Source organism: Lipotes vexillifer, unplaced genomic scaffold, assembly GCF_000442215.2.
Source record: "Lipotes vexillifer unplaced genomic scaffold, Lipotes_vexillifer_v1.1 scaffold474, whole genome shotgun sequence".
Lineage (NCBI taxonomy): Eukaryota > Metazoa > Chordata > Mammalia > Artiodactyla > Lipotidae > Lipotes > Lipotes vexillifer.
This window is the reverse complement of record NW_006772385.1, coordinates 1,729,472-1,739,266: the sequence shown is the minus strand read 5'-3', so window position 1 is coordinate 1,739,266 and position 9,795 is coordinate 1,729,472. Positions and strand designations below refer to the sequence as shown.

Here is a 9,795-nt window from a genome sequence, read left to right as displayed (position 1 = left end):
AACCCGTGTCCCCTGCATCGGCAGGCGGACTCTCAACCACTGCGCCACCAGGGAAGCCCAGAAGTTTCAAGCTAAGGGTATATGCATATTCAGGAAGGGGCTTGGGCAGCCCCTTTATTTGATTGAAGTTAGAAGGATCACAAAAGGTCAAAGTCATCCCTTAGGTTCCAGCTGATCTGGTAGTTGAGCACTTCAGGCTAATCTTCACCACTGAAACAACTTGGAGCCTTTACAACTGATATCATTATCTTTGCTTGAATGTTTCTACATTCTTCTGTGCCCTTAAGATCATTAATTACTGAGACCTGTTCAAGGGCAAGCATTATGGCTAGGCTTAGATCACAAAATGTCTTAGGCCAAAAATGGCTTCTCTCATGTCAAGAAAGCCATGCCTGGTTCTCTTCCTCCAGGGACCCCCTACCCTATCTACTTACAATAATACCTTACAGTTATATAACATTTTTATTTACCAGACATGTTTCCTTACAGCCTCTCACTCAGTCAGTAGCAGTCAGGCTGCAGTCTTGAAAAAAATTTCTTCGCAGAATTTTTGTACAACATGAAATAGCACATTGGTAGTAGTCACTGAAGAATTACCTAGTCCTAAAAGATGACATAATAGCATGCTGTTGATGAGAACAGTTCCTCTTCCATATAGCCTAAAATGAGACTAGAGTATCTGCTTAAATGCTACCTGCGCCAGAAGGATTTCAAAACCTCATAACCTTACTCTAGCCCACTTTGGCCTTCTCTCACATCTCACAGCACATTATTTTATACCAATGTGATTTTACACATCATATCACTCTATCATGTGTGTAAGCCTTGTCTCTTTAAGTCCCAGGTCCTTTAAGGGCAAGAGTCACATGCCCTACACTGCAGCCACAACTCCCATACAGCCTGGAGAAGAATCAGAAGAGATGCCTTATATTTAAGCACACCCCTGAGCCTAACCCCACCATCTCCCAAGCACCAATATGACCTCCCTGCAATGTTTCTGGGGGGTAGAGGGGCAGAGGAGATGGGAATTTCAAGATAAAATTACAGTTGGTGGGTTGCATATCCACAGACTGAACCAACGGCAGATAGAAGATATTTAAGAAAAGGCAATTCCAGAACGTTCAAAAAGCAAAACTTGAATTTGCCATGCACCGGCAACTATTTACATAGCATTTACATTGTATTAGGTATTATAAGTAATCTAGAGATGGTTTAAAGTACACAGGAGGACGTGTGTAGGTTATATGCAAATAATATGCCATTTTATATAAGGCACTTGAGCATCCCATAGATTTTGGTATCCATGGCTGTGGGGTGGTAAAGGTGGAGGTGGACCTGGAACCAATGTCCTGCGGATACCGAGGGACAACTGTATCTTCGATTATCCATTTCTAGGCTGGAAGGACCTGAGAAGAAATCTAATTCAGTATTCTCACATTTCAGATGAAAGAACTAAAGCCCAGAGATGTTAACTGTCCTGCCTAAAATGAGGCAATGAGTTAGTGGCAGAAAGTGCACTGGTCCTGCACACAGGTCCTGACTCAGTATTTAGGTTTTTCTCTATTCTATACTACCTCCTGTACCTCCATTAGAAGAACTGCGTTTGTAAGTACTGGATGAATTGTATTATTAAATGAACCTTGTTCTGTTTTGCTTTAAAGGAACGTAACAAGAAAACAGTAATGGCGGTTTAGGGCAATGATCCTAAAATTCTGAAGATGTGTAATTTGTTCTTTAAATTATCAGGTTCACATATTAAAGTTCAAATATGTTGATTCATATAAATCAAAGTATTACAAAGTTGCTACAAGAAGAATTTAAGAAATCTTCGATCTTTTTTTTAAAACATAGGCAAAAAACTACAATAGAAAAAATATGAAGTAAAACAAAGATAAATACAAAGTCTTCTGGATGTAGATATCTTCACCATGATCAATAAATACAATGACAAGAAAGAACACATTTCCAGAAAAAAAAGGAACAGAGTGGGGGGTATGCAGAAAGACCCATATTCAAACACAACCTTTACTAAGTGCAATTTCATTTAAAGCATGAAAGAACTTGATTTATTCATTCGCTCACTTATTCATTCACAATATTTATTAAAGCACCTACTATGTGCCAGAAACAGGAAATGTAAAAGATGAAACAAGACAGGATTCCTGCTATTCTGGAGACCACGCTTTAGTAGGAGCGGGATGGTTAACAAGCAAACACAGAAACAAGCCAACTGCAGCTTGTGATAAATTGCTATGGAAAAAATAAACAGGGTGATGTGAGAATGTGTGAGGAGTCTATATGAGGTATGAGGTCAAGGAAGGCCCTCTAATGAGGTCTGATCTGAGAAAGAAGAGGAAGTACAAAGTCTGGCTCCAATTTCCTTCTAACTAAAACCTTTAGAATTCCAACCAGAATCTTGGAAGGAGGGGTAAATTCCTCATTCCTAGTCTCCTCAGTACAAACACAGGAAAATGAGAGGGATCCCAATCCCTACATGGAATGGCCTGGTTTGGAGAAATCGTCCAAAGTGAACAAAAGGAAACTCACAAGCAAAGAAAGCTCTGTATTCCCCTTTCTTACGAAAATGACAGTTCCACTGTTCGGTAACATATGAACAGTAATGACCTGACATGGTGGACTTTACACAGAAAAACATACCCTTTTTGGCGTTTTCTACTATGAAAAGGGCAGTGGTAAGATGAGGCAGGAATAAAGTCTATATAGCAATCCACTGGCATGTTACTTTACAATTGTTATTAAGCATTTTAAATACAATTTTTCAAACTCTAAAATATTCCTTGTTAAAAAACACAAAAGTAGAAAAACAAAGAACATGGAGGAATTTTTTTCTTAATTTGTATATTTACTGTGTTACGGGTCTTAATGTATTCACTCCCATTTACAAGATTTACACATAAGCAAAGATGTGTTCAAAGTTCTATTATGCCATGTGCCAAACAGCAAACATGCAAGCAGCCAGATGTCTGAGCAATTTTTCAGTGGTCTCTCCCTAGCCAAAGACCTAAAGACAAATATGTTAGTACAACATTATTACTAGGGAAAAGTAAAGATGGAGAATCAGTGAATATTTAAACTAGAATACCCTCATTTTAAAGACAAGGAAAGGGAAGCACAAGGAGGATAATGACTACCCAACATCAAAAACTGGGGGAAATTAGGCATCCAAACTCTCAGTCCAGGACTCCAGCGTTTTTTCAAAAGCAAGGAACAAGAATCTACTTTTCAACTGGCACTTTTTAAACAACAGGATGAAACAGAAACCATCAGAGTAGGTTGTACACAATACAGATTTTGTTTTGTGAAACTTTTTTCATTTTTTTATATATATATTTTCAAACATTGATATGCACACACAGAGTTACATATCTATGGAGTCTTGAGGTAAAAAGATCTCTTGCTATGGGTTGCAGTCAAAAATATTAAAAACACTACATTTCACACTGCCTATCTTGAAATACTTCCTTGTATTGATATTTTTTATGCAAACGTTGCAATAGCAAGGCTGAAAACATTAATGGATGGCCAATCCTACCTTGGAAATCTTTCCTTCAAATCCCATTTTTGCATTCATTCAGTGCTCTACTTTTTATGCCACTGACTATAGCTAAAGTAACTATCGACAGCGATAGCAGCAACTAGCAAGCACAGAAGCTCTCATTCAGCCAAAGGTGCTAGAAGAATCACTGCCTATTGGTCTCCTAAATAATTTATAGCTGGAAAAGCAGATATTTATTACAAAAAGACACAGTATGTTCACTAGAGCGCAGAGGTTCAGAGAGTTCTCTCCAAAAAAAGAAATAAGTACGCCACAGACTTGCCTTTGAATGTAATTTCAGAAGAAAGGCTCATTCCTACAATATTGTCTATTTTCTCTCCATAATATTGCCTGAGGCTAATATCTAGGGGAAAAAATTTAACATAGGACACAGCATCCACTCCTAATTAGGTCTAAGATTTAAAATGTGAACTGCCTTGAGAGAAGCTACACTAAGATTCCAGATAAGGGGCTTCCTTGGTGGCGCAGTGGTTGAGAGTCCGCCTGCCGATGCAGGGGACGCGGGTTCGTGCCCCGGTCTGGGAAGATCCCACATGCCGCGGAGCGGCTGGGCCCGTGAGCCATGGCCGCTGAGCCTGCGCGTCCGGAGCCTATGCTCCGCCACGGGAGAGGCCACAACAGTGAGAGGCCTGTGTACCGCAAAAAAAAAAAAAATTCCAGCTAAGATACAGAAATATCACATCTCAACATATAAGATCGTTTTTCGATAGCATATTGGGGAAAGGCAAGAGAAGACAACAACATTGAAGAGTATAAAGACAGATAAAAGAAAATGGGTAAAATAGGTTAAGAAGAGAATGTTAGAGCAAAAGGTAAACTACCCAATCACTATGTCACAGTAAAAGTTTACTCCAAAATATATTATGCACTACTAGATATTTCCGTCTCGGAACCTGACCTCCCCACTGCCTCAGCCAATCATGTTTTGTGTCGCATGACCCCATGTCCCCTTCCACAGCTAACTAGACTAGCACTGGGCACCTCTGCCTGAGGCCTCCAACAAAAATTGGCCCCTAAAAAAACCTATATGTTGGGGGTAGGAGCAAAAAGTAAAAGAAATCACAGAAAGAAACAATGAAGTTGAATTAGGGATTGACAAACTCAAGTTATATAAAAGCAGGCATAATAAAGAGGCTATGAGTAAAAAAAAAGAGATACGTAGTAGGGAGGAAGAGAACTAAGCATGTCAAAAATGCAGAGAAAACATGTGCAGCTCATGAAAGAGGGATGAAGTGGTCAGGAGAGATTCTTGTTTACAGCAGCTTTCTAGTTCTGTCGTGTATATCCCCTTCCTCAAGGTGAGTGGAAAATAAAAAAACCTAAGACACAAATAAATGACTAAAAGGGTTTACATCATTTTTTGTCCACATTAAAAAAACTTATCATTGCAAAGTTTGAGTTAGAAGAGTCCTTGGAATCAGATCAATTCACTATTTGAGAGAGAAGGAAATTGAGGACCGCAAAGGAAACTAAGGTTGTATAAACAGTGACAGAGCTAGGACAAGAACCAAGGCCTCCTATTTCTATAGCCATTACTCTGTCTCCTAAGCAGCACTAAATATCACTAACAGAGAAAAATTTTTACTCAAAACGAGTATTTCTGCCACACATTTTTAAATGAATCAGAAATCTTTATGTGCATTATGCCATCTCCCACAGTTTAAATTTTTCACTTATTTACTCTATGGTTCTCTGGTATTCTTATGAAATACATTCATTAGATTTCTCCTTTTCTTTGTAAAGGTATTTTTTTAATGCATGCGTCACTCAAGGCCTTACACAAAATTCATCATGCTCCACTGGCTTTTCCTCACCGTACCTTTACGTAGCATTACTCAGAACATGTTATTTCACAGACTGCACAACAGTGCTTGAACTCAAGAGTAGTACAGAACAGACATTTTAACTGAAAACAATTTCAACTAAGGACCATAATGATTTCCCTGAAGAAAAACTCAACACCTATGTCACTGAAGTTCAGAGAAAACAGTGCAAGAACAATCGAAACTGAAGAAGAACTAATGTGAAATGTTTCAAGTCATTCCTTATAAAATGTATTGCAATCATTCAATTTATCCTGAGACCAAAAACTACAACTTGGAAACACAAAATCCCAAAGATGGGAAATTACTAAACAGTGGGAAAGTGTAGAGAGAGGAAGAAAAAAAGTTGACATAGGCGGTAAAGATGGTGAAGCCCCACGTCAGGACTGCAGCACACCTAAATGCTTATTCTGCCAGAATAAACACTTAAGCTCCTCTAAGGATCCCCTACAGGACACAGCTGGGGGTGGGGTTAGTCCTTGAACCTAAAGCTGATCCACAGAAAAGCAAAGTCATCAATTTCCTAAGAACATTCTCAGCGATCTTAAAACAGCGGAAATTGAGAAGACAGCATATTTTAAAGAATTCTTTGCTTAGGTTTAAGGTGAACAAGGTATGTATAAAGTGAAGAACACACAACCTAGAGTGCTAACGATTAAACAAGGAAAAACACAAAACTCACCAATCTAGGGGCCACTTCAGTATAGCTAATGTATCATACTCAAAATAATTTTTTCGTCAAGCGAAGAATTCATGGCGTTGTAAGCATATTACTTCTTATTCTAGCATCTTAAAGGTGTGTACTGTTACCACCATTTAGTGAGAAATTCAGGCTTAGAGCCTTTAATAACCAAGGTCATTAAAGCCAGGCAGTGCGTCGAGCGGGATTGGAACCCCGGCTGTCTTAAGGCTTGCGAGAGTATAAGCCGCAGTCGACACAGCTGTTTAAGTTCATCCTTACCAGTCACCCAGGAGCTGAGTTTTGAACAAGAAATCTAAAAAGGGCATTTGACTTTCTCTCTCTCAAAGCAGAAGAGAACTGAGCTGTCAGAAACAGAGAAGTGAGTGCGGCTGGCTCGCGGGCTCTCCATACCCCCAGCTCAGGTTAGTCGCTCCCCAGCGCCAGCGGCCACGGGACCGAGCCCGCCCTGCTCGGATCACGCAGCCCGAGCCAAGCTCGGTTCTCCGCCCGGGGCCAAGGGGGCGCGGCTGTCAGACCCGGAGGGGACAAAGAGCCTCCCCGGCCGTGGCCGGGGGCTGCGGGCCAGTGGCCGAGCCGGGGCTCCGTGGACGCCCGGCGGCAGCGGCCCCGATGGGGCGGCGTGCGGACCGGTGCAGAGCGCGGCAGAGGAGGGGCGGCCGCCGGCCCGAGGGGCTCAGCCAGAGACGCAGACAGGGCGAGCGGAGACGCCTTCCTTCTCGCCCTCTCACCATTACCTTGTTTGTGGGCTTCTCGTCACCGTCGCCGACGCCAACGGGCTTCCAAGCCGGGGCGGCGCAGCGAAAGCCGGTTAGCGGGCGTCAACACCCTCCTGCGCCTGCGAAACAGCCTCCAGGTCGGGATGGAGAAAGGCCGGGGCTGGGAATCAGGGATAAGGTTGGTTCTCAGCTGGTGGAGATTTTACTCCTCTCGTCCTTCGCACTCCGCTTCCGCTCCGCCTCCTGGCCCGGCCCTTCCCCCACTTCGGACACCAGCCGCCCGCGACGTGCGGCATTGTGGGGGATGTAGTCCCGGAAGGCGGAAGAGGTGGCACGTGTTTCTAACCCGTCAGCACCTACTCCGGGTCAGGACGACGCCGTTGCACAGCAACCAGAGGCGCCTGCAGGCTCCTTTTTCGGATGAGCTTAGCTTGAGGGAGGACTTCTCTCTGCCTTAATTCGCTGCGGGCGCTGAAAGGAGAGCGTAGGCGTCTCACTCACACCCTCCAGCTGGGAACTAACAGTTAACACGCTGTTGGCTTGAAGCAGAAGGGCTTAGTATGATTAAAAGTGTACTACTGACAAGAATGCCTGTTTTTGCCCCGAATGTCCGCAGCCAACGGAGTAAGGCAAAAATAACCGACTAAAGATTGAACAGGAAGAAACAAAATTGTTATTTTTCATAGATAATATCAATATTATGTATGTGGCAAATCCAAAAGAATTTGCAGATAAATTGTTACAATTAATAAGAGTTTAACAAGGTTAATAGACACAAAAATAGTATTCTTAAAAAATACTTATTTCTATGTTCCAGGAAAAAAAGAGAATTGAATTTTCTTCAAGTTAGAGAATTTGAAGCTTACAATACCCTCAAACCAATATCAGATATCTAGGAATAAATCAAAGAAGTACAAGACCTATATGAAGGAAACATTTTAAAAACATTGAACAAGACCTAAACAAATAAGAGATAATAACACGTTCACAGATTGAAAGATTCCATACTGAAAGATGTCAAGCCTCCCCAAATTAATCTGTAGACCCAGTGCAATTCCAGATAAATTTCAGTAGATTTCTGTGTGTGCGTGTGTGTGTGTGTGTGTGTGTGAGAAAGAGAGAAACTTAACGAGCTAATTTAAGTTTATGGAAGAGCAAAGACAAGTATACATGAGGAAGAGGAGGAAATAAAACAAGTATATATGAGGAAGAGGAGGAAGACTTGTGCAACCAGATATCAAGCTTTATTATAAAGCCATAGTCATTAAGGCAGTGTGGTATTGGATCAAGGATGCACCAATATACCAATAAAACAGAATGAAGAGCCCAGAGATGCACCAAGGCTTCAGTAGCAACAGCCGCTCCCAACAATAGGTCTGAGCCTCGCCGGCCCCTCCCCCAGGAGACCGATGCAGTCGGCCAACCTCTGATATACAAAAAAAAAAAAAAGAATAAAGAGCCCAGAAAGTCTCATCTGTACATGAAAGTTTGATTTACGTTGTCATGATGGCAATGCAGAGCAATGCCTAAAGGATGGTTTTCAATAATTGGTGCTGGGACAAATAGATTTCCATTTGGAAGAAAAAAAATGAAATTGGGCTCTTTACATTACACACCAAAATCAATTCCAGGTGGATATTAGACATAAATTTGAAAGGCAAAACAATAAAGCTTTTAGAAGGTGAAATAGGAGCAAATATCCATGACTTCAAGAGTAGCGGACAGACTTCTTTAATTAATCCAAAAGCACTAATTATAATAGAAAAACTGATAAATTGACTACATTAATATTTAAGACCTGGTTTCATCAAATGACGCCGTAAAAAGAGCTAAAAAGCAAGCCTCAGAATCAAATAAGAAATTACAGCCTTATGCTGTACGCCTTAAATTTGTACAGAGCTGTATGTCAGTTATCGCTCAATAAAGCTGAAAAAAATTTACAGTATATAGAACCAAGAGAAGTCTTGTATCCAGGATATATAAGGAACTACAGTCATAAGAAAAAGAAATGAACAGGCAAATTACCGAGGAAGAAATCCAAATAACCAGTAAACCTGTGAAAAAGTGTCAATCTTATAAGAGAACAGGGAAATTTGAACCGCAGCAAGATAACACTACACCACCGACCAGAATGGCTAAAATGAAAGAGACTGACAATTACAAGTGTTTTCACTAAGAGTAGAGCAACAGGAATTTTTCACTTTACTATATGGAGAGTAAATTAATAGAGCAGTTTGGAAACATTGTTTGGCCTTATCTACTAAAGTACAGAGGCCTGTGCATGACCAAGCATGTCACTTCCTGGTATATACCCTAAGAAAGGCTCATGTGCACCAAGATGCATGTGCAAGAATGTTAACAGCAGTACCGTTGTTATAGCTAAAAACTGTAAACAACCCAATGTCCTCTATCAACAACAAAATGGGTAAATTGTCATATAATAATAGACACAGAATATAACAGAGAAATGAACAAACTACATGCAATAATATAGATGAATCTTAAAATATAATGTTAAGAAAAAGAAACCACTCTCAAAAGAATATATAATGTATTATTCCATGTTTATAAAGTTCAAAAACATGAATAAAGAATGCATACTTAGGTGCTGAAACAGTAAAGAAGAGGAAGGAAATAGTTACCATAAAAAGGAGGTTAACGGCTACCTCTTAAGACAGGAGGAACCCTATGGGGAGAGGATTGAGACTGGGAAGTCTCTTATGGTAGGGGGAAGGGGGAGAACACAAATATACAAAAAGCCACAGTAGAGTGTGGTATCTACTATATGTAGAGAAAAAACATTTCTATCTGAGTGGGAAAAGTCCACATGGTAGCCAGGCACAAAGGAAAAGAGGCAATACAGGTCATGTATACAAAACATGGGATAATCTGGATACAGATTACCTGAGCTGTCCAGTAAAGTAGCCACTAGCCATATGGGGCTTTTTTTTTTTTTTTGAGGTACGCGGGCCTCTC

The 9,795-nt window shown here is 40.9% G+C and overlaps 1 protein-coding gene across 1 annotated transcript in view; it reads right to left on the bottom strand.

Moving 5' to 3' along the window:
- CCDC126 (coiled-coil domain containing 126) overlaps positions 1 to 7,001 on the bottom strand; it is a 54,021-nt gene extending 47,020 nt beyond the window's left edge. The window contains exon 1 of the mRNA XM_007447459.1: positions 6,838 to 7,001. The gene's annotated coding sequence lies outside the window, so the exon portion shown is untranslated. The remainder of the gene's footprint in view (positions 1 to 6,837) is intronic.
- Between the last annotated feature and the right edge of the window lie 2,794 nt (positions 7,002 to 9,795).